Below are 24674 nucleotides of genomic sequence, written 5' to 3'. Positions count from 1 at the left end.
GAATATGTTAATAATATATCAGAAAAATCAGAATCTGAAGAAAGTTCGGAAGAAAATTATTGTTTAGGTCCATAATTATGTAACTGTAATGATTGTATTAAGGGAATTAATATGATTACTACAGATCAAGCTAGTACTCTTATAGAAATATTAAGAAAAATGTCTAATTCAGATCAAAAGGAAGAATTTATGATTCAGATACAAGGAATTATAGAAAAAGAAGAAATAGAAAAGGAAATAGTTCATAAAGTAGAATTTAAAGAAATAATGAATAGGTTTAAACCAACTATTACCCAACCAATTACTATCAAAGATTTGCAGAACGAAATTACTTCTATAAAACAAGAAATTCAATTATTAAAGCAAAAGGATTTAGAATTAGATGTTAAGTATTTAGAATTAAAAGGAAAAGGTATATTAGAACAACAAAAGTTAGAAAGTAATAATAATGATATAAAAGAAAAAGAGCCTTATTTATTTTTGTTAAATAAATTAATTGTACACAAATGGTACTGCCCAATAACTATACTCATTAAAAATCAAAAATTTGAGTTAATAATAATAATAATAATAATAATAATAATAATAATAATAATAATAATAATAATAATAGAGAGAAATGTCATGCTAATTTATAATTTTTTTAATCTAAAATATCAATAAATTTGGAATTTTTAAATCACGTGCCTTAAAAATCATATCAATAATTGCATGAGTAAGCACTAACAATTTCATATTATAAATTATGGATATATAGGAACAACAAGATTGATCGATAGACAGTTCAAGAGCTTAGTAACATGTTTTACCAATACAACATACATGATCAATCATTTAAAATGGCAAGAGTACGATTGCAAGATAATTAAGTGCATGATTTGAAACTACGCTTGATTTTTGAAAGATCGTCTGATGGAAGATTGTATAACCAATCAACTATGTCTGAAGTGGTTGCACTAATAGTTGGTGATGTGGATACAAGTTCAAAAAGAGATATTATAATGGAGACACAGAGTGGTAAACTAAAAAGGATTGACGAGTTCCATCCAAGTTATTTAGCAAATCAATATCCTTTGATATTCCCTTATGGTGAAGTTGGTTATAGATCAAAAATTGCTCATAGAGACACAGTAGGAACCAAGAGTGCTAAGCGGAATCGACTTACAATACGATAATGGCTTGCATATAGAGTTATGTCAAGAGATCATGAAGCACAGACAATAATGATATCAAGAAGATTACTCCAACAATTCTAGGTTGATGGATTCACAATGATGGAGGGAAAAAACCTCAAGTGGTTGAGAAACAACCAGTCAAAATTGCGAGTTGAAAAATATCGCAGTTTGAATGATAAATAGGGAAACAACCAAGTTCAAGGTTCAAATAGGGGTAAGAGATTTGCGTTACCAGCAACATATGTCAGCAGTCTTTGTTACATGGATAACTTATACTTTGACGGTATGGAAATTTGTAGCTATGTTTGGTTTCCTGACCTTTTTATTACATTTACATGTAATCCTAATTGGCTAGAAGTCCAACGATTGTTGGCATCAAATCATTTAAAATCTACTGATCATTCAGACATAATTGCAAGGATATTTAAAATGAAGTTTGACGAGCTACTAGCAGATTTGACAGAAATAAGTTTTTGGCAAAATACTTGCATGTAAGTATTCTTCTTAATATTTGTAAATAGTTTATACGTTGTAAACTTATATGCTCATCATGTGATAAATGGAAAATTTACCTTTGTAGATATGTACACCATTGAATTTCAAAAGTGATGTTTTCCCCATGCCCATATCTTGATATTCCTTCATCCATCAACAAAATACCCAACACCAGATGATATTGACAAAATGATTTCAGCTGAAATTCCAGACCATGTCGGTGATCCATAATTGTACAATTTGGTCAAATCACAAATGATACATGGACCACGTGGTTTTTCAAACCAAAAAGCACCGTGCACAAAAGATAGAAAATGTAAAAAGTTCTTTCCCAAAAAGTACCAACATAGAACAATTGTTGATCAAGATGGATTTCCAATGTATAAAAGAAGTCATAATACACGAACAGTTCAGAAGAATGACATGCATCTAGATAATCGGTTTGTTGTCCCATACAACAAAGGTCTGCTTTGTAGGTATCAAGCTCACATCAACACGGAATGGTGTAATCAAAGTACATCAATCAAGTACTTATTGAAGTACATCAACAAAGGTTGTGGGAGAATAATTGCAACGATAGTGCCAAATGAATCATCGCCCAAAGAACCAGAAGTTGATGAGATTAAACAATATCATGATTGTAGATATGTGTCCCCCAGTGAAGCGTGTTGGAGAATCTTAGCTTTCCCAATACATGAAAGAAAATCGGCTGTTGAAAGATTGTATTTCCACTTACAAGGTGAACTGTCAATTTATTATCATGATTATGAAAATATTAATAATGTTTTGCAAAAAACCATCAGTTACAGAATCCATGTTAACCTCACGGATGGAAGCAAATAAGGTATATCCTCAAGCTAGAGAATTAACATATAGCAAATTTGTGTCCAAGTTTGTATATGTTAAAAGTAAAAGATGTTGGAAACCACAGACTAAAGGGTATACGGTTGGAAGACTTATATGGGTTCCACCATATACAGGAGAGTTATATTATTTCAGAATGATGCTCACTCATGTCAATAGCCCACAAAGTTATGAAGAAATACAGACATTTTTTAATTTAATTTATGATAGCTTTCAAGATGTATGTTTTGCAATGGGGTTGCTTGGAGATGATAAAGAATAAAATGAAGCTATCAAAGAGTTGACATTGGTTGCGGATGGAATTTGATATGAGCAAAGAAGGATCTCAAACAACAAAGGTATATAATTAATGATCCAATTACTATATTTTATTATGATAATATTACTCCAACTACAATAGTGGTCAATTGTTGTTTGCTGATACTAAAGTATATTAGGAATAATATCTTAAAGTTATCATACTAGAAACATATTTTATTTACTGCACAAACTAAATGGTTTTTTATTGAATTCATTCATTTGTTTATATATGTTACCTTACAAAATAATTTACTATTTCCAATTCATTCCAAACAAAAAATATATACGCATCATCATACCAAATTTAATTAGTTTTATCAATATCAAGATAAAATACATCTCATGCTATTACTCCATCTACAATAGAATTAAAAATTTCTATGTTATTAGATTTGATGTTAAATGATGAGGAGATTCAAAATTTAAACCTCGTGCTAGTTGAGAAACATTTGCAAGATAAGAGAAATAGCTTAAAGGAATACAAGCCAATGACATATCCAAAAGGATATGTGATAACACAATTGGGGAATAGACTCATTTATGAAGAACGTAACTCCAATGTAGCAGAACAATTTCAAGAGTTTCAAACTTTGTACGCAACGCTTACAGGTTAGTTGACAATTGTTTCCAAATAAATTTGAATATGATTTTTATTCAATATTTTAAAATTTTATTATATTGGAATAGCATCACTATTGCTATCAGGTGGGAGAACAGCACATTCAAAGTTTAAAATTCTTGTTCCTACACTAGAATCATCTACATGTAATACAGATAAATGTAGTGATCATGCAGAATTACTGAAGACAACCAAATTAATCATATGGGATGAAGCGTCTATGGCTCATAAGTTTTGTTTTGAGGCACTTGATAAAACATTGAAAGATATCATGAGCGAAACTAAGTTCAAAAATACTATCTTTGGAGGCAAGGTTGTAGTATTTGGTAGAGATTTTAGGCAAATTTTACTGGTTATCCCAAGAGGAAGTCGATCAGATATTGTTAATGCAACAATTAACTCTTCTTGTATGTGTTTATTGTCAGCAATGCAAAGAGAAAATATGGATGAACTTAAATAATTTTCAAAATGGATCTTAAAATTAGGAGATTTGAAGCTTTCAAAGCCTAATGACGGTCATGCAGAGATCCAAATACCACCAGAGTTGACAATCTCTAACTTTAATGATCCACTTCAAGCAATCGTTCAAAGCACATATCCAAATTTAATCCAAAATTACAAGAATGAAATTTTTTTCAATGTAGAGCAATTTTGACAGTTGTTGAGACAAAATCTCTCTCAAATGATTTTAATGATAACAAAATTAATTAAAACATTATGATTGAGGTTAATGACTAATCTGTGTTTTTGAGTGTATTCATATAAGGAAAACATGTTATTAATCATTAAGACAAAAAAAAGAAAAAAATTGGTTCAAATCTGGAAAATGGAAAATGTTGAGGATAGAAAATGCTGAGTATGGAAAATGTCGAGGACGGCCTCACGAGTTGGTGAAACTGCAGTTCTGATTCCTCGCTGATTTGAATTACTTTTATTCATTAAACAAAGGTAGAATAGTATTAAAGAATGAATTATTTGATTCATTCAACAAAGGAAAAATAGTATTAAAGAATGAATTGTTTGATTCATTCAACAAAGGCAAAATACAATTAAAGAATGGATAAAGAAAAGCTTTTGAAGAAAAGGAGTAAGGAGGCAAAAGAAAGGTACGAGGAAGGATTACACTAGGATGGGTCTATAGTCAACATCTTGAAAAGCATCCCAACACTTTTTGAAAGCAACCCATCATATCATAGGCAAAGGCTACAAGTAGACCTATAAGATCACTCTTGTGTGATTTAAAAATATTATAAAGTCAATCTTCATAAAGGCAACAACAAACAAGTCAAAAATGAAATGCTCACATGTCTTAAGGCAAGGAGAGAGAAAAGGACTTCACACGTGAAGCCTTTACAAAGCCTTGAAGAAAGGAATGAAAAAGACATCACATGTTCTTACAAGCATTAAATAATGGAAAGAGAAAAAGTTCACGTGTGAAGCTTTAACAAGGCTTTGAAGAAAGGAGAGTGAAAATGACTTCACATAAACTTACAAACATTAAAGAAATGAAAGAGAAAAGGACAACACATGCCCCAAGTACCCAGAAAATCTGTTACCTCGTACTTGAGGATGGACTGCATCTATCCAAGGAGCTGAATGGTATTTTCATAATTATGAGAAAAAAAAACCTTGGCATTTCTAAAATGAATTTTCCAACGGTCATAAAAGTCTTGGCATATGAAATGAACATCATAAGACTTCTATAAAATGTAGCAAGCTCATCTTCATCAAAGACACAACACATTGCATTAAAAAGATCAAGGATCTTAAAGCTTTTAAGAAGCAACATCCATCCTCTCTTCATACTTTCTACAATCCTACATTAGATATTTGTTAATCTTTTGAGAAAGTATTTAGAATCAATCACTCTCATATCACATTGTAATTTCCACGTAAGATACACTTGGAAATATTTGAAATCTGATTGTAAGCTTGGTGAAGTTTAATGTAAGTATGAAAGTACGCCTAAGAGGGGGGTGAATTAGGTGTTAGTAAATTTTCTTGTTTTTAGTGATATGGTAATTGGATTTTCTGAGTTTAAGAACAAGGCTTAATAAAAATTGCAGTAAGTAAATGAACACGTTAAAATTTATCCTGGTTCCCCTTATAACCAAGGGTACGTCCAGTCCTCTTGCACACCACAAGAGATTAATCCAATACTTGTCAGAAAATGTACAATTCCCACCCTGGGATTCTTGCTACAAAACTTCTAACAATACTTCTAAGATAGCACACCACTATCTTACTTGTACAAATGATACAATAAGGTTTGAATAAATCTAAGATGTGGTATATTGATAAACAACTCAATAGTAATTCAAGTACTTGAGAACTTTTAGAATGATATGAAAATCTAATGCAAGTACTTAGAAAAATCAGAATTTTGTTCAAAGTTGTTTAATGAATTAATTCAAGGATGGTTGATTTTTGATCTGAAGTTATGGGGTATTTATACTCCATAAAACATCCTTTCATATTCGTGGCCATTGATCCAAAAGGTTTGATGAAAATTACAATGTTCTAGAGGCATTCCAGATCTGAAAAATTGTAATGTTTCTAGGTGTATTCGAATACAGTATATGTGTATTCGAATACACGTCTTTGTAACGTTCAAAAAATTCAAATTTTACATCTTGTATTCGAATACACATCAGTGTAGTCGAATACAGATCAATGTATTTTAGCCTCTGACTTAACTTGTATTCGACTACATATGGGTGTAGTCGAATACACTTGGCCACTGACTTAGCTTGTATTCGACTACAGATGGGTGTAGTCGAATACACCATTTAACGTTTTGCCTCTGACTTAAGTTGTATTCGAATACAACATGGTGTATTCGAATACACTTATGCAAATTGTCAAAAATATGATTTTAAATGATTTGTTAATGTTGTTTTTGATTTTCGAAAACATGTTAAATGCATATGTAAATATGAATTGTTCTCATGTATTTGAACTATTGATTTGTATCATATACCTTTACATTTAACCATTTATTATTTGGATTTTGAAGCTTATTGAAGATAGTTTGATCTTCTTTTTGATCTTGCTGCATTGTCCATAGTTGGTGATCTTGTCTTCATCAAAAACATGTAGTTTACATTCTCCCCCTTTTTGATTATGACAAAATGTTGTTGTGAAGAGAGTGTAATGTTGAAATCTTTGCTCCCCCGTAATAGGTGCATACTCCCCCGTTGTATGTGATGATTTGAAAATTGTTTTTGAGTGCCTACAAGGTTTGAAATGCAACAACAACACCAAATTTTCTCCCCCTTTTGACATGATCAAAAAGAAGAAGAATAGAAAAGAAAAAGAGACATACACGTTGCGAGCAAAATCATACACAAAAGGCATATAAGGGAACAAGAATAGCAGAAATGGAAATTAAGTCAGAATATCATAGAAGTGAATACATAACAAGTCCCGAAACGAGTAATACAAAATACACCAGAAATGTATTTGAACTATTGATTTGTATCATATACCTTTACATTTAATCATTTATTATTTGGATTTGGAAGCTTATTCAAGATGGTTTGATCTTCTTTTTGATCTTGCTGCATTGTCCATAGTTGGTTGTCTTGTCGTCATCAAAAGACATGTAGTTTACACTTAAGAATACACAAGTTGTAATCATCCTCTGTCCGAGGTTGATCTGTTTGAACATTAGTGAAATCTTACAAGGGTGTGAGGACTGGATGTAGCCATCTTTGGGTGAACCAGTATAAAAACAGTGTGTGTCAATCTTATATTTCCCTTTCACTCTTTAGCTCAGTTCAAATCTGAAGGTTTTGAAAAACTCATCCTCGGGCGTGTCATCCTCTGCAAGAGGATAGTTTTCAAAACACTTGAAAATTTTTAACGCCAAAATCCCTATTCAACCCCCCCCCCTTCTAGTGATATTTAGCTTCATCAACAGCAACAATAGAAATTGTTGATTCAATAAATGAATATGTGATGAGCTTATTATTATTATTATTATTATTATTATTATTATTATTATTATTATTATTATTATTATTATTATTATTATTATTATTCATGGTCATACATCATCTTCAATATGGTATCAGAGCCTTGTAAAAGGACTTTGAGGAATTAGATTATATTTCTTATATTTTAAACTTACGTTTTTAAAAATCTTAATCATCAAAATGTTGGTCAGCTGTGGTTGATTATGTTGGTAAGCCGTAAATCCCAAGAGAGGTAGGTGTTCCCAATATAGATATATCAATGGTCCCGTGAAAAGAGAAAGATTTTGAAACCTTAAGTTTAAACTATAGAAATATGGCCCAATTCCTTAGAACCTTGAGTGAGCTAGGATCCAGAAGAAGAGATAAAACCATGATACCTTGTACTTCATTATCTATAGAAGAATTAGATAATAGAAATGACCAAGACAATTATCAAAACAAAGAGTTACAAATAGCAGAAATAGAAAATAAATTACAAAACTTGAATATGCATGACATTAAATATAAAGATATATATAAAATTAATACGTTTGACAAATTTAGATCTCAGGAAATTAGCCATACATTAGAATCTTCCAAATCAATAGTTGAACATCGTGAAACTATTAATTTATTAAATGAAGAAATAATTGATGAGCATATCAAACAAGAATTTCGTTATATTCACTTAGGATTAATACAAGTTGTTGTTAAACCATTACATAAGTTAGGACTAAATACTCCCATATTATTAATATTACATGATAATAGAATTAAAAGATTTAATGAATCCATTATTGCTATATTAGAATCAAATTTAAATGATGGTCCTGTTATATTAATTGTTATCCAAACTACTCTATGAACGTAGAAAATAGTTTTACTAAAAGGTCTTTAGTTATTAATATTCAATGTATGGATGATTTATTTTATGAAGTAGTAGCTAATATCGATATATGTTACAGAATTAAATATAAAGTTTCAAATATAAATTATAATTTTAAAGCATTAAGAAGTACACCTAGAAATGAAACTGTAATTATTGAAGTAAATCTAAAACGTTCTAATATTACAACTCCTAAAAAACTAAAGGTTTCAGATATTAGTGCTAAACTACCAGAAGAATGGGTATTAAAACAAATTATGCCAACACCTAGAATAGAATCTAGAAAACCTAGACAGTTTATTTTAGGAAAAGATGGCAGTATAAGAATTAAAATGAATCGAAGTCAGTCTTCTATAACTGATAAATCATTAAAATATTTATCTGAAACAAGTTCAAGAAAATCAGTAGATTCAACATCTATCATTAATATTAACCTAACATGAGTGAATTTCGTACCCTCAATACCTCAACCATTATATGAGCCTTGTCCAGATTGTCAAGAATCAGAGCCACCAGAGATGTCACCAATCGCATCTCATGTATTAGGAGTAATTGAATTAGAAGAAGAATTTGAAATAAACAAAGTCTGGTTAAGAGAAGATTTCGAAGCAGATTATAATACAGATAAAAGAAAATGGTATTTTGATACTTTCTCAAAAGAAATAACAAGTGATTATAGAGAAAAATATTATGAATATCTTAAAGAAATAAGATTAAATATTTATTTCTTTAACTGGTTTGAAAATTACTGTTTAGAAAATCATATAAAAAGCCCTTTTATTAGAAATAATCACATAAACGTTAATACTAAAATAAATAATAAATGGAAGATTGTAGATGATATAATAATAGAATCTACACATCCTCCATTAGAAGCAATAGAAATAGAAAAGAATGGAATTATATTCGAAGCTTCACCCTTTAAAACAATTAAGCAAAACATGAAAATAAAGAAATAGGAAGAGTCCAAACTCAATTAAACTATAGTAATCAAATATTATATACTATGGCTGAACAATTAGATAGAGTAGAATTACAAGTGAGTAAAAATCACCCCAGTACGCATAGTGAAATAAATTCATATAAAGATTACAAACTAGATCCAAAAAGACCTATTTATAAACTAATAAATGTACCTGAAAAATAATTAAAAGAAGCAAAATTAAAAAATAACTCAGATGAATTAATAGAACAATTAAAAAGATTGACAATCACAAACAATTCTCAAGTCAATGTATTATCACAAGGCCCCAATGTGTTAGAAATTAACAAAATTAAAAATATGAAAAATACTGGTTATCTAGGTAAAACTAGAAATTATTATTCTAGACCTAGCTATCCAGACTTACAATTCCAAGAAAGTGACTACATGACTTCCGCAACCTAGAGTAGAGATTCTATTATTGAATGGAACATAGATTGACATAGTGAACAAAACAAATTAAATATTATTCAAGCCATGACTATGGCAACCACTGCCTTTAAAACATCAAGGAAAAATACTAATAAAAAGGCAGCATTATTATTAATCACTGGATTCACAGGTCAACTAAAAGGATGGTGGGATAATATAGTTACTGAAGTAGAAAAAACTATGATATTAACAGCAGTTAAAGTATATAATAATGGAATACCAATAGAAGAAGACTTAGTAAATACCGTATTATATGCTATCACGAAAGCCTTTGTAGGAGACCCATTACAATTATAAGAAAGGGCTGCTAAACAATTAGTTAATCTTCATTGCCTGTCCATGTCTGATTATAGATGGTATAAAGACATGTTTATGTCAAAATTATATATGAGACCAGATGTAAATGCGGATTATTGGAAAGAGAGATTTTTAGCAGGATTACCTAAATTATTTAGTGAAAAAGTTAAAATGAATATTAAATCAAAATTTAATGGAATAATTCCTTATGGAACATTAACCTTAGGATAAATATCGAATTACGTAGTAGAAACCGGAATAGGAATATGCACAGATTTTAAAATACAAAATAAAATTAGATCAGAAGTAGTGCAAAGTAGAAAAGAATTAGGATCATTTTGTGAACAATTCGGAATAGAGACAACTAAAGCTCCCAGTAAAACCTAAAGAAAAGATATCCAAAACAAGCATTTAGACATTATAAGAAAATGAAAAATTATAATAATAATTACGCCTCAAAAGAACCAATAAAGAAAACACAAAATTAAAAGAACTAATAAAAAAGTCTTTAATAAACAAGAAATTAAATGTTTTAAATGTGTAAGACTAGGACATTATGCAAAATATTGTAGAGTAAAACAAAAAATTAATGAAATTAGTAAATTAGAAATACAAAAAGAATTAAAAGAAAGTCTTATTAATATCTTAGAAGGAATTATGTTGATTGATGAATCCTCTAGTTCTTCAGAAGAATCATCTTATGAAGAAGAATATGTTAATGATATATCAGAAAAATCAGAATTAGAAGAAAGTTTAGAAGAAAATTATTGTTTAGGTCCAGAGTTATGTAACTGTAATGATTGTATTAAGAGAATTAATATGATTACTACAGATGATCAAGCTAGTACTCTCAGAGAAATATTAAGAAAAAGGCCTGATTCAAATTAAAAGGAAGAATTTATGATTCAGATACAATGAATTATAGAAAAATAACAAATAGAAAAGGAAATAGTTCTCAAAGTAGAATTTAAAGAAATAATGAATAGATTTAAACCCGCTATTACCGCACCAATTACTATTAAAGACTTGCAGAATAAAATTACTTCTATAAAACAAGAAATTCAATTATTAAAACAAAAGGATTTAGAATTAGATGTTAAGTATTAAGAATTAAAAGGAAAAAGTATATTAGAACAACAACATAAGTTAGAAAGTAGTAGTAATAATAATGATATAAAAGAAAAAGAACCTTATTTATTTTTGTTAAATAAATTAATTGTACACAAATGGTACTGCCCAATAACTATAATTATTAAAAATCAAAATTTTGAGTTTATTGCATTATTTGTTTCTGGTGCAGACTCTAATTGTATCAAAGAAGGATTAATACCCACTAAAGATTACGAAAAAAACCCTAGAAAGATTAAGTGGAGCCAACGGTTCTAGATTAGGTGTTACTTATAAATTATCTGATGCAAAGGCATGTAAAAATGGAATTTGTTATTATACTTCATTTTTATTAGTAAAAGATATTAGAGAAAGTGTAATTATAGGAAACCCTTTCTTAGCATTAATATACCCATTAGTTGTATCACATGAAGGTCTTACTACAAAAGCATTAGGTATCAATTCCTGATTCTAATATTAACTGGGTATTCAAAGTTATTAAAATTAAATGGTGGAATAAATTTAATCCATAATTATTAAAGGACTCTACACTCTTAGAATGGTTTAGAAGAAATCCTAAATTTCTTATTAAGCCAGAAGAGAACATTAAAGAAGGATAGTTCTTGGCTGAAAAATCCAAGATTATGGCAGAATTATCATCATCTTCTAATAAAAAGGAATTTTTGAAGAAATTACAAGCGGCAATATCTGAGTCTGAAAATAATATTAATGAAGACTCTGAAAGCTCATCCCAAAGCTTTACTCAGCATAATGAAGATGATTGTTACGGAATAGAAGGCCTTTAAATTATTGAAAAACAAAATGTGACATTAAAGGTAGCAGAATTATTAAGGAGACATGATGAAATTGAATTATTGAAAAATAAAAAATGAGATTAAAGGCATCTGAATTATTAAGAAGACAAGATATGGCAACACCTTGTTATCATTAAAGATTTCCCGATAAAACATGATGGTCACTTTTGACTAAAGTAATGAATGATTAGGTTACTTTTGAAAATGGCAATGTATTATTAGCTTTTACTGTTTGCTTTATTGAAAGTTATCTGAATAATTTAGGGGAATTATTGTAATCTGAGACCCATCCTTCCATTATAAAAGGAAGTGGTCCTTCATTATGTAAAGATTTCGCAAAAAAATATTGAAAAGTTTGCCAATCATTTCCTTGCAATTCTCTCATTCTCTGAAAGAAAAAATTGTAAGTTTTAATCATGAACAACTTTATGAATTTTTGTTACTTTCAATTATTTTTTCAAACTCTTTTCTTATTAACAACTAAATTAGATATATTTCTTGACGATTTACCATTATTTTCACATAACTTTTTATGTAGTATGTTTTGCTTTATTGAATTATGGTACACTTACGTTTATCATGGTCCAGAATACTTAGATAAAGGATTAATAAGACCCAGTAAGTCTCCTTGAAGTTGTGGAGGGTTTTATGTAATGAACTCAGCTGAATTAGAAAGAGGAACACCTAGATTAGTTATAAATTATAAACCATTAAATAAAGTATTACAGTGGATTAGATATCCAATACCCAGTAAAAAAGATTTAGTAAGTAGATTACACACTTCATCGGTATTCTCTAAATTTGACATGAAATCATGATATTACCAAATACAAATAAAAGAAGAGGATAAATATAAAACAGCCTTTGCAGTACCCTTTGGACATTACGAATGGAATGTTATCCCCTTCGGATTAAAGAATGCACCTAGTGAATTCCAAAATATTATGAATGACATTTTTAATAATTATCAACATTTTACTATTGTATACTTAGATGACATATTAGTATTTTCAAAAAGTATTAATCAACACTTTGAAATCTAGAAAAATTCTTTAATATTATTAAAGAAAATGGATTAGTGGTGTCAGCCAAGAAAATGAAATTATTTCAAAATAATATTAGATTTTTAGGATTCAACGTTTATCAAGGAACAATAACACCAATTAGTTGGTCAATAGAATTTGGAGAAAAATTTTCTAATGAATTAAAAGACAAAACTCAATTACAAAGATTTTTAGGATGTGTAAATCATGTAGCAGACTTTATGCTCAATCTTAGGATTATATGTTCACCTTTATTTAAAAGACTGAGAAAAAATCCACCCAAATGGGATGAGACTATGACCGATAGTGTCAAAACCTTAAAACAAATAATTAAAAAATTACCTTGCTTAAGAATTCCAGACCCTCGAGCCCTATTAATAGTAGAGACTGACTCATCAGAGTTAGGCTATGGTGGAGTGTTAAAACAAAAGTTATCAGGAAACCTAAAAGAGCAAGTAGTGAGATATTACTCTAGAATCTGGAACACAGCGCAACTAAAATATCGTACTGTTAAAAAAGAGATTTTGGCAATTGTTTTATGCATTACAAAATTTCAAGATGACTTATTTTCGAAGAAATTTTTATTAAAAACTGATTGTAAAGCAGCAGAAGATGTTTCACAAAAGGATGTTAAATACCTGGTTCGTAAACATATTTTTGTCAGATGGCAATCTTTACTTTCTTGTTTTGATTTCGAAATAGAACATAAAGATAAGTATGTACCCCCAGTTACCGAAGAAAAAATTACAAAAACACCCACAATGAAAAAGGTATTACAAACTCCCTCTTCTTCCTCCCAATTACCAAACCAAAACAGGTTTACTCCATTAACCCCATTAGCATTACCATCTTTTTACCCGACAATTTCCATACAACCAAAAATAATAAGACCCGCAATCCAATCCCAATTAATCTCACCATTACAATTTGCCTTAAACACGCCGTCACAATTAAATACTACAGCACAAAAACCAGAAAAATTACCCTATTACACACCCCCTAATAACTTAAATTGTCCATTTATAGAAAAGGATTACAAGAAAATACTCTTTATTGTGGAACCTGAATATTCGTTAAGCAAATCATTACTTTAGATTGTTTATCATTATTACCCTCACGGATTTCATTATCTACCAGTCACCTCGGAAAAAACAAGACTATTCTATGAGTTTGTTTTAGTTGGTACTGATTCAATAGAAATAACTCATACCTACGACAAGATTGATAAATAGAAAATTATTTTTTCAAAATTTAAAATATTAAAGGTATTATCACCAACAGATTGGAAAGATCACCCTTCAGCATTAAAGAAATTTTCCAGAAGATTTACTCCTCGTGAATATTCTTATTATGATTATATGGAAGCATGGACAAACATGCTATTACAAGAACCCTTTGAACATTCCTGGTTCATTTGGTTAAAAAAAGACATTTCGTTACAATTCCCATTATGGTTTATTAAATGGTTCAATGAATGGAGACCTGTGAGCCAGAAATTTACCCACAATTTGCTGCATCAGCATTCCAAGAATTTATTAAAGAAACTAATTTTCAGGATCATATGAAGATATTAATGTTTCATGCAAGCTTTGGTATTTCATGGATCACTTCGTGGACATATAGAAAAGAATTATTATTATTATTTTATCATCTAGAGTCTTACATTTATTATTTATTTTAGTATTAACATTTATGTGATTATTTCTAATAAAAGGGTTTTCTATATTATTTTCTAAACAGTAATTTTCAAACCAGTTAAAGAAATAAATATTTAATCTTATTTCTTTAAGATACTCATAATATTTTTCTCTATAATCACTTGTTATTGATATTAGCTACTCCTTCATAAAATAAATCATCCATACATTGAATATTAATAACTAAAGACCTTTTAGTAAAACTGTTTTCTAAGTTCATAGAGTAATTTGGATAACAATTAAAATAAACAGGACCATCATAGTATTCTTATATTTCCTTTATACAATAATCTAGGTATTGTTGATTCATTTGTATTGGTCTTACCTTAGTGGGAATGTTTCTTTCATTAAAACTGGGTTCATAAGGAAGTGAGACCACATGCTTCTTTCTAGCCCAGAAAGCATTGGGGGTGATCTACACAAATTTCTTTTTCAAATTTATCTTGTAATTCTTTTATTTTATCTTGTATAATTTTATTTTGTAATTGTTCTTCTATTATTTTATAATGAATCTCTTTGTTTACCATTTCTATTTGTTTCTTCTTTTGAGAGATTAAATTAAGACTTGATGTTGATGCTTCTTGTAACATATTTAATTCTTTAATTTTGGGTTTTTGAACAAATTCAAATTTTATTGTTTTTCCTAATGCTTTTGTCGTAAGACCTTCATGTGATACAGTGAATGTGTATATTAATGTTAAGAAAGGGTTTCCTATAAACACTTTCTCTAATATCTTTTACTAATAAAAATGATGTATGATAACAAATTTCATTTTTACATACCTTTACATCAGGTAATTTATAAGTAACACCTAATCTAGAACAATTGGCTCCACTTAATCTTTCTAGGGTTTTTCATAATATTTAGTGGGTATTAATCCTTCTTGAATACAATTAGAGTCTGCACCAGAATCAAATAATACAATAAACTCAAATTTTTAAGGTTCTTTTTTTTTATATCATTATTATTACTACTACTTTCTAACTTATGTTGTTGTTCTAATATACTTTTTCCTTTTAATTCTAAATATTTAACATCTAATTCTAAATCCTTTTGTTTTAATAATTGAATTTCTTGTTTTATAGTAGTAATTTCATTTTGCAAGTCTTTAATAGTAATTGGTGCGGTAATAGCGGGTTTAAATCTATTGATTATTTCTTTAAATTCTACTTTATGAACTACTTCCTTTTCCATTTGTTCTTTTTCTATAATTCCTTGTATGTGAATCATAAATTCTTCCTTCTGATCTGAATCAGACATTTTTCTTAGTATTTCTATAAGAGTACTAGTTTGATCTATAGTAATTATATTAATTCCCTTAATACAATCATTACAGTTACATAATTCTGGACCTAAAAAATAATTTTCTTCTGAACTTTCTTCTGATTCTGATTTTTCTAATATATTATTAACATATTCTTCTTCATAAGATGATTCTTTCAAAGAACTAGAGGATTCATCAATCAACATAATTCTTTCTAAGATATTAATAAGAATTTCTTTTAATTCTTTTTGTATTTCTAATTTACTAATTTCATTAATTTTTTGTTTTACTCTACAATCTTTTGCATAATGTCCTAGTCTTCCACATTTAAAACATTTAATTTCTTGTTTATTAAAGACTTTTTTATTAGTTCTTTTAATTTTTTGTGTTTTCTTTATTGGTTCTTTTGAGGCGTAATTATTATTAAAATTTTTCTTTTTCCAATAATGTCTAAATGTTTGTTTCGGATATCTTTTCTTTATGTTTTTACTAGGAGCTTTAATTGTCTCTATTTTTTATTATTATTATTATTATTATTATTATTATTATTATTATTATTATTATTATTATTACTATTATTATTATTATTATTATTACTATTATTATTATTATTATTAAACCTTTATTTATATAATTATAGTTATTGAATTATTTGTATTACTATTTGGGGGACCCAACCCATTCCTATCAGATGTCCTCCATGGTTTGATAAGCTAACAGATACATGTTTTGCCTACAGAAGTATTTGATAAGAATATTGAAAGTATTGTAATCAGGACTGATCGCCAATTCATCCATCTTTCTTAGAGTTTCCATTACACTTTCCATTTCACCTGCTCTGCAGAAAGCACAGAGCATTGAATTCATTATTACTACATCATATTTGTTAAATGTAGTTTGAAAATTCTTGTCCAACTGCTTTGCCTCTTGAAAAAGCTTGGCTCGGCAAAATGCTGATATCATGATACTGTGACCATAGCCATCTGCATGTGGGAATTAAATTTGAAAATTACTACCATGTTAAAGGTCACAACAATCATGGAGAGTTACTAGAAATAAAGCTCAATTTGAAGTTATTATAAGATATCTATCATCAGCTCCAAGAATAGATTCCTGCAGAAATTCAAACAAAAACAAATATATTTGCAGGATGTGTTTGTTATTAGAGTTGGTGCAAGAATTATTACCATTGGACAACTCACCTATATATAATTGGAGTCACACTTTCTCTCTTTTTCATCTAACTCATTAATCTAATTCCTCTTTTTCTTCTAATCTTACTTTCTAACCGATTCTTGCGCAATTGAGGTTTGGTTTTCTGTTTTCCTCACCACCTTTAACAGAATCACCGTAGATCTTGATCTTACCTGACTCATTATCTTATCACATAGAGATTGTGAAGGATCTCCACTGATTTTGTGCAACATTTAAAAATTCTGACATGTAATGAAACCAAAAATATATCCTATATAACAGGTATAAAAAGAAAGAGCTGTTGGAATACGTTACTTCATGTGTACGTGAATCTGATACAACTGAAAGAACTGCTTTGCAGGTTTCGCGTATGACTTGGCAGTAAGAGTGCAATAGGGCATGCGATGATATCCTTTCAGGCTGTAGGAGATACAGGCAAGAATAGACAGCTTGTGCTAGTAAATGACCCTTGTGCCATGTTGCCTGAAATATCAAATGACAACTAAATAAAGACAAGAAAAACATATAATTAAGACTTTTCTAGTATAGACAAAGATATTGAATCTGTCCCAAACAAATATTGCTACTTTTACATTTTCAAAAATTTCTTTTATACAATTCTAGTTTTCTATTTCACTAAAACTTTATGCTTATTTGGATAAAACTTTAACATATTTCTTAGGGGGAAAGAATCAACGAAGGTAGATTTTGATGAACTCAGAGCACTAAACTTTAACATATTTCTCAAAAAAATGGAGTAGAGACCAAAGAGCATCATATCAAGATTACAATGTGATCAACCTCAAGCATTAAGATGTTTATATCTTCTCATGTGCCGATAAGAATGCTTATATCTTCATCATCAGATTCATTACTCACAAATCAAACGTCTCTAACATTTAAGTTAGATATGACAACAATATAGAAAAAAAAGTTTGAAGTTAGTAAAATAAACAAAGAAATAAAATAAGTTTAATGTTAATAATGTATTACACTTTCCTCAAAAGATTAATTGATCTTAAACATCATAACAAACTCATTTCAAACCTATTGTGGTTTACTTACTCAAAATACTAGAAATAAAATTACAATAAATGAAGCAAATGAAGCATGTTTGAAAATATTATCCAAAATAGTATGAAATATAAGTTAGTCTTTCTAAAATGAAATATTATTCAAAATATTTTTCTCCTCTAATACACTCCCCATCCCTCTATAAATATGTTTTCCTCTATAAATAAAACACTTGACATAGGCAATTGAATATAGAAACCATATAACTCATAAAGAAACTCATATAAGCACATTCAATCTTCATTTTTTTTTCAACAATAAATAAACAATCAATCTTCATATTACTAATAGGAAACAAAACCAAAACTTCAAAGATCTGAAAATCCTAAACTCGATTAAATGAGATCGAACCCTCGTGTAAAAGTGAGTTCTTCACAAAGATTTACTACTCTTTCTTTAACAGATTCAATTTAGTGATCACAAATAAGTAACCTTTCATTTGTAGATTGTTTCAAAATAAAAACATATTCACAGCAAGTCTCTGCAGATTCAATTCATCCAACAGGTATAATATCATGATAAGAATAAGTTTCCTTATTCCTATAAAGATAGTCCTGAAATAGAAAGAAAAGTGCATGTGCACAAATCAAAGAAAGTAGAAGAAACAACATCAGTCTTTGAATTGACCTAGTAAAATTTGGAAAATATGGAAAAGATTTCATTAAAACATAAGTCAGAAAAGAGTTATGCCATTCCAAAGCATTTAGGAATAAGATAACAAACAAAAAAAGAGAACATGATATGATATGTTTCCAATAGGCACAACCATTGAGCTATTCACAACAACATCATTCCAGAAAATCTTCCAAACAAAAGAATCAATAACCTATGTGACGCAGAAAGCAGGACTTTTGAAAATGATAATGTGCGTCCTTGAGATTTCTTTAAATTGCTGCGATGGTTGAGGAAACCAGTCGCAAGAACCGTCGCAAAGGATGAGCGTGGGAGGTTTTGTCGAAACCGTCATAACCTATGTGACGCAGTGCTGGAAATTTCTTGTAGTGGTTAAACATCTCTTGTGGGTACATTACAATGCTTATTTTCAGACCACCACATAAGAATGCTGAACCATTTTGCAGCAACCAAACTTATAAACCAACCAAAAACGCGCATACATAAGCTAAGCTACTGAAGCAATAAAAAAACTAACTGCTAAGCTAGGCTGAATATAATCTAAGCAATTTTGAAGGTTCAGTGGCAACTGTTTAGATTACAATTAATATTAAAATAAAATTGCATATAAATATCGATCAAATAAACTGAGCCTAACTATAATGCAGATTAGTGAGTCACAGTTATGTACAATTGAAGTTCAACCCTGACACCTGTATTACTAATGCTCCACTAGTTTGTCCAATTTTTCAAAGCAACGCTTCGTGAAAATAGAAAATCAGAATGAAATTGATCAAGAAAATGTTGGTATCAAACGTTCTAGGCAAAACAGTTGAGGAAACTCGGAATTTAAAAGAAATTGATCAAGAAAATGTTGTTTTTCGTTTTCATCACTGCCATCAAGAGAGTCATAATAACACCACCGACTCGCCGTACAACTAACTTTTCACTATCATATCTTTTACATCGTTCACAAGAGATTTAAATTTTGACATTCCATCAAACATTATATAGGAATTCTGCAGAAATAATCTGGACTGGATCAATTAGAGGTACTTAACTATCAGGGAATAGTAAAAGGTTGTGAAATAAGACTACAAAATTTGAGATGTGGGAAAAAAAAGATTTTTATATATATATTATGATTTGTTCTAATCACAATGCTCCTAAGAAAAGTTTATGTTAGTTCCCTCAATTGGTATCACTACTTCCCAAAACCCCATAGAGTTGTTGTTCTTGCAACATCACATTTGAGCACAACAAAAATGGAAGCCATACATGCTAGAATAATGAATCATAATTTCAAATAACAACAGGTTCAAGTTGCAAGGGAAATAGAGATTCAAGAATCATAAAAATTACGAAAAGACAAATGAAGGAAAATAACATATGATTTTTGGAACAAATTAAAAAAGTAAAATCTAAATTATAAATAGACAGCATGTAACATAAAAATCTAAATTATAAATGCAAAAGATTTACTCTAAAAATAAAAAGATTTACTCTAACAATAAAAAGATTTTATTACCGTTGAAAGTGATTCCCGCGGGAGAGCGCCTATTTCCCTTGTGATACAAGGGTTCTTCAATTTAATTGATGTAGTTACCGTTGAAAAACCAAGATCAGCTATAAATTAGGGCACTTACTCTTTAGTGTTGCATTAATTCCTATTCTTCTTCTGCAAGCTGTCCTTTTGAGATCAATCGAAAGCTGTCCTTATTGATCTTCTTTGTTTAAGAGCTCTTCTCACACTCTCTTCCGCCTTCACTGCCATCCTCCGTGTCAACGCTGCTTGTGTTGATTCATTCTCTTTCTAAGGTTTGTTTTTCAATCACAATCATAGTTTTCTTTTCTTTTTAACTTTTTTTTTCCGGTGAAATGAAACCCTGTTTCTCTAATTCGACATTTTTTCTCATTACTTTTAATATTTTATTTTATATATCTTCTGGTTTTTTACTTCTGCATGTTGGGAATAAAAATAGAATAATATTTTATACTTAGAGACTGTTGCAAGACTCTTTCCTACCGGTCCACTGTGGTTCTTGCAGTATGACTTTATTTGACTTTTTTCTTAATTATTTTCAGTGCAAAACAAAAGAAATAAACTTTAATTTGGAGAAATGGAACAGCAACAACATTATAGAAGATTTGTTGTATTGGGAGAAAATGGAAGAGTTACGGTTGAATTGTTTTATCCTATTATTAATGGTGTTTATGAAATGATTCCTGCTATTCCTTTCCGCACTCATAATAGAAACATCATTTTTTCACATATGTGTATCGAAGATGATCACTTTATTCTTTGTGAAAGCAACAACAACCATATCAATGAGGTTCATCGTAGAATAAAAACTCAAGATGTCATGCCAATCTATGGTCAAAATGGCCACTACGTTATTCAAGAAAATAACATCAATCAAAGTAATCAAATTCCGACAAGAAGAATAACAAACGTCGACGAAGTTATCCGAAGATGCTCTATTCAGAATCTTGAAAGAATTAGAATTGATGAAAAAACTACTACGGAGGCTTTAACATGTTCCATATGTCTTGAGGAGTTTATCTTTGGATCGAAAGCTATTCGTTTGGCTAGTCCATGTTCACACATTTATCACGAAAATTGTATTATGAGATGGCTCAATAGGTCAAACACATGCCCTTTGTGTCGTAGACCTATCTCATGTATTATGTTGTTTTGTTAATAGAAAAGTTTTCTTTTTATTATATTTGAGTATTTTTTTACTTTCGTCTCTTCTATTTTCTATCCTTTTAATTTATCTATTATATTAGTGAATATATGGTATTCTATATATGACATCCCTTCATCCTATACCATAAACAAATTTATTTAAATAATTATTTTGATAAATTCCATTACAAAATATCAATGAATATCACTTATTCAAATTAATCAAATAATATTATACTATTAATTAACTTGCTAAATTTCGATATCAACTGTAGTCAACATCAATAATAAAAACATAACTAATCCATGTATGTTTCTAAATATTTTTTAAAAATTCAATTTAGAGCATCCAAGAATACGGTTGGAAAGTAAAACAATTATCATTAAAGGATTAGTGACATGAAATAAAGAAAAAATATACAAATATTGAACTCTATCATCTACAACCAAGTTATCAATTAAAATTATTTAGACTTAGAATATGCAAATTGAATTTCATACAAAATTGGTAAATTAATCTTATGTTTGGTCTGTAGGTAAGTTTGTAAAAGCTATATCTTGTTTATATTCTCAATTCAGAGTTTGTTCAATTAATCTTTATAGAAAATATCTTTTAAATCGGTATTTCATCCCTATTTTTTACAGTTGTATTTCATTCATATCTATCACAACTTCATAAATAAATCTCGCTTTAATTCTACTATATTACTCTTATATTCAACTAAACAATCATCTTAATTAACAATCAATATACTAAAGAAGGCCTTGTACAATGTTTTATTAAGCTTTTAACAACATTTTTAAGCGTTGTAGATTCAAGTGTTGTTATAGATAATAATAAATTCTTTCAACAACACTTTTTCTCTTAAAGGATTGTTATAACATGCCATTTTGACAACACTTCTTTCTGAAATCATTGTTATAGTATATTCTTTGGGAGCACTTGTTTGCTTTAAGCGATGCACAGTCTATTTTTTGCCTGTGCTTCTATCAAAATATGGGTTCATATTTTGTTTAATTTTTAAATAAATTATAATAAAAAAAATAATTAGTTTTTTATGAAATAACAAAAAAAAAATAGTATATTTCATTAAATTTAAAATAAAAATAATTAAATGCAGTTTTAGTCCTCCTATTTTACTTAAAATTAATTTTGAATCCCCAATTTTTAAAATCATTTCAATTTCATAACTTTTTTTTTCTCCTCTAGTTTTTAGTTTTTATGGAAGGGGGCCGAAAAATAAAAGTCAGACGTCCGAAATGGAATTATACAAAATGTTACATTTTGGGTTCAGCTGTATTTATTCAAATCAATGCCAGTTAACTTAGAATATCTAACTAGAATTAGTAAATATTTAGTGTACACTTATTTATTCATTTTACTATTTGAATTAATAGATAGAAATAGATGAAGTATATGATCAAGAAAAACTGAAGTGTTAAATGTGTGTATAAACATTGAACCCATATCCCTTAACTTTCAAAAAGTAAATATATATTTTTTATTAACTACTAAATATACGATATTAACTATTTTAGAGTACTTCTTTAATCATTAAACAGAGGTAATCTAAATTGATTAATATCTTATATTTTAGTAGTTAATAAAATAAATTTTGTATATTTGATGTGTCTTAATTATAAAAAAATTGATTTTTTTTAAAAAAAATTACTGTTCTGTGTAAATAAATGAAAAGTACATATTGTGTAAACTGTGTATGTTCAAGTAAAAAAAGAAATACTAAATATTACTTTTTGATTAAACAACTTTCATAATTTTTTTAACAAAACACTTGATAGCATTTTTTTGTTAATAGTGGTGGTGTCTTTGAATTTGAACTTTGTAGTCAACCTTTCAGTAGTTAATACTTAATAGTAGTGGTGGTCTACTGTTAATGCTATCTTTTACTTTATAGCTGTAACATTAACAAGAGACCTTTACCACAAACCAAGTAATAATATTTTGTTTTGTTATTTCTTAAAATAATACTACTACTTCTTTTAGCTATATATCATCATGAAGGTACACACACCACCACCATGGTCATCTCTTCCTCTACACTGTCATCATCATTAGAGTTATAATATTCACTACCTTCAGTCTCTTCCTCAGATAAAAAAAAAAAAAAAAAACACCATTCAATTCCTAACATTAAAAATTCAACGTCAATAAACTCAATCAATGAGTTATTCTCTGGAAAGTAAAATTAAATGTACCTCAACATTCATGAGCTTGTTTGAAGTTGGTGCTTCACATGAATCAACATTTTCTAAATTCGCCATTCACGAATACAGATTATATAAAAACCTAGATTCAAATAACCAAATCATTTTATTAATCAACCAATAACAGAACTTCAATAAACAAAATTATTCAGTCAACTTGGTGTATTTTGAATCTTTAATGAAAAACAATGTTGAAATTAAGTAGAAATTTATAAATTCTGAAATAAACCAGATTTGCTTACCTTGCACTCACACAGGGTCGAATCTTCATAATCCTCAAAGACATCGAGTGTTTGTGATTGCGTTAGTCATAGAAGGGTTTCTATTGCTATGAATGTATGTTATGGTTTCAATGTTCCAACAATTATGGATGGGTTTCTATTGCTATGGATGTATGAATTTTGGTGAGTTTTAGGTTTAATTTTAAGTATAATAAATGTTGAAATTTAATTCATAAACTGTTATGCTACAAATTGAGAGTTAGTTACAAATTAGTTAGTTAGTTAGTTATTGTTATGGATAACCTGCTTCAGAAGCATTTTGTAACTCATAAAATAACAACTTTGTAGCATGAATGAATATCATAATTTTATCTCAATATTTTCTTCCTCTGCCTTTTTCTGTTTTGCTACGCCTGAACTGTGTTCATCACAGTTACTGATTCCAACAATTGGCATCTAGAGCTGGGAACAATCAAGGGAAACACGAGTGGAAAAGTGAGGGGAACAATCAAGGGAAACATTGAGTGATAAATTCTGGATAGGCAAGATGAATAGCAATGGTTTTGGATCAAATATTCTGGTTCTTGATGGCAAGAACTGGGTTCGATGGAGTGCCTTTATGAAATCTTTATTTGGAGCACAAGAAGTAAGTGAAATTGTGTATGATGGCTATGAGGATTTGGTGGGGAATCCAACTGATGCACAGAGGACTGCATTCAAGGAAG

The 24674-nt window shown here is 29.0% G+C and overlaps 2 long non-coding RNA genes and 1 pseudogene across 3 annotated transcripts; 1 reads left to right on the top strand and 2 right to left on the bottom strand.

Moving 5' to 3' along the window:
- The first annotated feature begins 800 nt into the window (after window positions 1–800).
- LOC101493946 (uncharacterized) lies at window positions 801–4108 on the top strand (annotated as a pseudogene).
- A 12506-nt stretch (window positions 4109–16614) lies between these two features.
- On the bottom strand, window positions 16615–21174 carry LOC140920250 (uncharacterized). Of its 2 annotated transcripts, XR_012162972.1 has the most exons (3): window positions 20342–20819; window positions 17136–17610; window positions 16615–16916 (listed from the first exon to the last, which is right to left on the bottom strand). It is a non-coding gene; the product is annotated as an uncharacterized lncRNA (long non-coding RNA). The 2 variants fall into 2 exon arrangements; XR_012162971.1 differs by having other exon boundaries at window positions 16615–17610; window positions 20342–21174.
- A 2136-nt stretch (window positions 21175–23310) lies between these two features.
- Window positions 23311–24283, bottom strand: LOC140920283 (uncharacterized). The gene is made up of 3 exons (XR_012163018.1): window positions 23971–24283; window positions 23720–23810; window positions 23311–23606 (listed from the first exon to the last, which is right to left on the bottom strand). It is a non-coding gene; the product is annotated as an uncharacterized lncRNA (long non-coding RNA).
- Between the last annotated feature and the right edge of the window lie 391 nt (window positions 24284–24674).

Source organism: Cicer arietinum, chromosome 5 (genome assembly GCF_000331145.2).
Source record: "Cicer arietinum cultivar CDC Frontier isolate Library 1 chromosome 5, Cicar.CDCFrontier_v2.0, whole genome shotgun sequence".
Lineage (NCBI taxonomy): Eukaryota > Viridiplantae > Streptophyta > Magnoliopsida > Fabales > Fabaceae > Cicer > Cicer arietinum.
Note: the sequence above shows the minus strand (reverse complement) of the source record. Positions and strands in the feature narration are given on the sequence as shown.